This window comes from Belonocnema kinseyi, chromosome 6 (assembly GCF_010883055.1).
Source record: "Belonocnema kinseyi isolate 2016_QV_RU_SX_M_011 chromosome 6, B_treatae_v1, whole genome shotgun sequence".
NCBI classification, from domain to species: domain Eukaryota; kingdom Metazoa; phylum Arthropoda; class Insecta; order Hymenoptera; family Cynipidae; genus Belonocnema; species Belonocnema kinseyi.
In genome coordinates this window covers 109,966,130-109,971,016 of record NC_046662.1, presented here as the reverse complement: position 1 = coordinate 109,971,016, position 4,887 = coordinate 109,966,130, and the positions used below count along the sequence as shown (strand labels likewise).

The 4,887-nt window shown below is 30.8% G+C and overlaps 1 protein-coding gene across 3 annotated transcripts in view; it reads left to right on the top strand.

Moving 5' to 3' along the window:
* LOC117175057 (dopamine receptor 2-like) overlaps positions 1–4,887 on the top strand; it is a 336,274-nt gene that overhangs the window by 125,023 nt on the left and 206,364 nt on the right. The gene's annotated exons all lie outside the window — the stretch shown is intronic.

Sequence of the window (4,887 nt, the reverse complement as noted above, 5' to 3'; positions counted from 1 at the left end):
GCTCCAAGGAGATTATGTTGAAAAATAAAAAAAAATTTACCCAAAAAAAATTGTTTTTATACTTCATTCTAAGGACTTATTGAACTACCCTCGTAACATTAACAGACTGCAGTTTAGTTCGAAGTATTAAGCAGTTTCAACTATAAATCTCGCAATTTGTCGACAAAAATCGATAAAATATTTCGATTCAGTTAGCATTGTTCTTATGTTCAAAGACTGTCACATTCTGGTCACCTCAAACGTTTAAATTTGTGTACTAAGATATATCACTCACACTTCAGAAGATTTTAAGGGAATTGCATGAACTCTTTAAAATTCTGTTAAAGATTTCGGAATTATCTGCATCATTCGACATCATTTTCTCGCTGACCTAAATAAGCTAATTTATTTTTTAGTTATTCAAAATTTTTGTCAAATCTCTTCTAAATCTTGAATATTTCTAAAGTTTTCTCAACTGTACAGATTGTGTCCATGCGGGAATTGCTCATTTTTCAAGAATAACGACAAATTATAATCTTGAAGAGCAGTGATTTAGAAGCTTCAGTAGTAGATTAGGATAGTGTTACAATTAACAACAACCTATGAAAAGGTATGCGATGTATTTGAATTATGCAAACAATGCTAACTGAATGAAACAATTTCCTCCACCAATATAGTTGCTTTAGGAGTTTACCAGGCCAGTGATGGACCAAATTAACGTGATTTTTCAACACTAGAACACAATATTGTGGTTCGAAGTATTAAGAAGTTTCAACCTATACTCTGAAAAGAAAATATAGTAGAATACAGCAAACATTTTGCTTCAGATTGATTCATTTTATTATTTACATAAAACACTACCAGCATCTGAATAAAAATATTTCATCTATACTTTTAGAGACTTTAAAGGTTTTATAGTTTAAACTGCTTAATATTTGGAATAAAACTTTGGCTTTTGTTAATGTTGAAGTGACAAATTAAGCTATCCCATAAGATAATAGCTAATCCACAAAAATGAGTTCTCTGGTAAGACTCATTACGTCTATGTACATTTCAGAATCATTTGCTACTTTCCTACCAAGTTGCGTCACTCAAATTTGTTTTAAAATTTATTCAGTTCCCTTTAGATTCGCTTTTAAAACTTTACTTCTAAAGATGTCTTGAATGGAGACTTCTAATATCTTCTGAATAAGGAGAAAGCCTTATTTTGAAGTTTGGCAGATTATTCGGATTTCTTCATGGATATTCTGAGACTTTCCTGAAATTTTCCCACGAGCGTGATATGTATCTTAGAAAATAAATTCTAACTCTTGATGTGACTAGAATCTAGGTTTATTTGAATAATAAAAATAAAACAAACTGAATAAAAATATTTAATGTATTATCTTAGATTTTTTTTAAAGCTTTCAGGTTGAAACTAATTAATATTTCAAACAAAACTGTGGTCATTTGATGCTAAAAATCCTGTTAGTGGGATCGCACATACTAGCAAAGTGTTTAGTTGATTACAAGATTATCCCAATCTACTTTTGGAGAATTAGTAATTAACAGACATTCAAAATTATAATTGCTTCTTATTTATCAAAAGTGAGAAATTCTCCAATTTCAATCATTGAAAACAAATTTACTTATCTGACTAGTTTGAAAATAATCTTAAATATTGCAGCTATTTCCCAAATCTTCGAAAGAATTTTTAAATTCTCAAGCAGTTCTCTTGAAGTCCTCGAACGCGCATCCGATGTGTCTAAGAAGAAAATTCAAACTCTTAACTTGACGAGAATGTGGCACTAGTTGGTAAAAAAATTATGTTAACTAAAGCAAAATATTCATCTATTCATTTAGACACGTTGGGAGATTTACAGTTGAAGCAGCTTAATACTTTGAAGAAAACTGTGGTGTATTGGTCCTATCTAATCGATTTAATTTATCCGACCCGATAATAGCCAATACACAAAAAGAGTATACCTAATAAGACCCATTACGCCGATGTACATTTGTTAATCATATACCATTTTCCTGCCAAGTTGCGTTAGGTCATTTGCTTTTAATTCACTAAAAATCGTTCTTACCAGCCTATAAATCTTCAATTCTTTGCAAGAATATTAGCAACTAAATTTTTTGTGCTGCTTAATATTTAGAACAAAAATTTGTTCTGTTAATGTTAAAAAATCTCATTAATCTATCCCACCCGATAATAGCCTATACATAAAAATTGTATACCTAATAAAATCTATTACGTCGACGTACATTTGGTAACCATATACAATTTTTATGTCAAGTTGCGTGAGATCATTTGTTTTTAATTCATTAAAAACCGTTCTACCCCGACCTAATATTTGGTGCTGCTTAATATTTAGAGCAAAACTTTGTTCAGGTAATGTTAACAAATCTCATTAATCTATCCAACCCGATAATAGCCAATACATAAAAATTGTAAAAAAAAATAAAATCCATCACGTCGACGTACGTTTGGTAACCATATACAATTTTTATGTCAAGTTGCGTGAGATCATTTGTTTTTAATTCATTAAAAACCGTTCTACCCCGACCTAATATTGGGTGCTGCTTAATATTTAGAGCAAAACTTTGTTCTGGTAATGTTAACAAATCTCATTAATTTATCCCACCCGATTATAACCAATACGCAAAAATTGTATACCTAAGAAAACCCATTACGTCGATGTACATTTTTTCGAAATTTATCGTGCTGACAAACAAAAAATCTACAGACCCACAAGCACACAAACACAGCACAGTCAGACAGTCAGACACATTCGTGAAAACCTGTTTTTAGGATACAGGGAGTCGCAAAACGTTGACATTTGACAAAAACGGGGGGGCGGGGGGTCAAATTTTGCACAAATCTAATACCTTCTCTTGATGAGAATGTAAAAGTTAATTAATTTGTAATGAATAATGTTTTGGTAGTTCTGTTTTTTGCTCGAATCATGAAAGATAGCATTAGAAACATTTGAAAAAATTCAAATTTTTTGAAAACCCACACAAGAGACAAATAAGAAAATTAAAAAACATAAGGTGTGATGAGAATGTTTCCACACAGCGGACTGATTTTTTTATTGTTAATATAGTTTTTCACGATTAAATCACAAAATACGCATGCTATCTAAAAGAGATCTGTAACAAATTTGTAGATCTTTACCAAATATACCATTTTTTCCATGTCGCCTTTTCACCTATTTTGCATAGTTTAAGCGCAAAATTTAATTTTTGAATTTCCATTATTGTTTTATGCTGTCAAAATTTAAAATTTTGATTTTTTAAGATAATTCGAAAAGTTGTTATGATAATCTTCTAGGGCATTGAAAAAGAAACATTTTTCTTTTCTTGAATTTTTTTCATATCGTGCGTTATTTAGCTGAAAAATGTTGATTTTCGGGTTTTTTTAGATATTGTAAATGCTGTATCTCTGGTAAATTTGGTTCTATAAAAAAGTCATTAAGATAAATTGTTCGTCTGATTGAATTCTATAAATATCCGCGCAGACAATTTTTTAATTTTGAAAAAAGATGCTCTCAAGACTTTTCAAAACACGCTCACTTTTTGAATTTGTACCCAAAATGGCTTGCTAACGACCTTGGCCTTTATTTTAGAACATTAAAAGAGTATACCAAAGGCCAATGCAATCTGTCGATTTTTTAGAAATTTATCGTGCTAACAAACTCAGAAAAACAAAATCTAATAAAGTCAGACAGTCAGACACATTCGTGAAAACCTGATTTTAGGATTCAGGTAGTCGCAAAACGTGGAAATTTGACAAAAAAGGGGGGGGGGTCAAATTTTGCACAAATCTAATACCTTCTCTTGATGAGAATGTAAAAGTTAATTAATTTGTAATGAATAATGTTTTTGTAGTTCTGTTTTTTGCTCGAATCATGAAAGATAGCATTAAGAACATTTTAAAAAAATTTAATTTTTTGAGCACCCACACAGGAGACGAATAAGAAAATTAAAAAACATAAGTTGTGATGAGAAGTGATTCATAACAAATGTGTAGATCTTTACAAAATGTACAATTTTTGCAAAGCCGCCTTTTCACCTATTTTGCATAGTTTAAACGCAAAATGTAAGTTTTGATTTTCCAATATTGTTTTATGCTGTCAAAATTTGAATTTTCGTCTTTTCAAGATTTCCTCTGATTCTCATGAAATTGGTATATGAAAGTTTTCGAGGTCGCTGATTTCGAATTTAATGTCAAAAATCAAACATTAAAAATGGCGGATCCAATATTGCTACTAACATTACGGAATTATTATATACTCGCGCGAAATTCAGTACTAGTGGGGTTTTTTAGGTTTCTGGTTCACAAATTTTATGGTTTCATGATTTCAGATTTACAAACAGAGAATTTCTGACAAAAATTTTGTAACACTTTTTTGAAATTCCAACTCTGACAATTTGGATGTCCCACAAACGCCCCCGCTGGGGGCCCAGCTCGATTGCCCTCACGGATCAACAAGTAAAATTTCTAAGTCGGACGGGTAAATATTTTATATCCTAAAAAATGGACATAAAAAGATACTTTTAAAAAAATGGTACATTTCCCGTCTACAGCCTCAAAAAACGAAATATTACGCGAAGAAAAATCGTAATCGATCTAAGTAATTTAGTTAATAATTATTTTATTGATGTTTCTGTTAAAAGTTCGTGTGTTTTACATTTACAAAACGTCACATAATAATAAATAATTAGAAAAAGCGAGCTTAAAATTTGCTACTTTAAGTTTCTGAACTGTAGCTTATGAAGATGGCTTTTCAACCGAGTTTCAATTTGTCGGTTTAGCGCAGTGGTTAGCACTCCCGACTGTTAGGCGATAGATTTGGGGATAGATTATGTAGGTTCGATACTGCTCAGCGTTAGAAATTTTATTTGTTAAATAATGTTATAAGT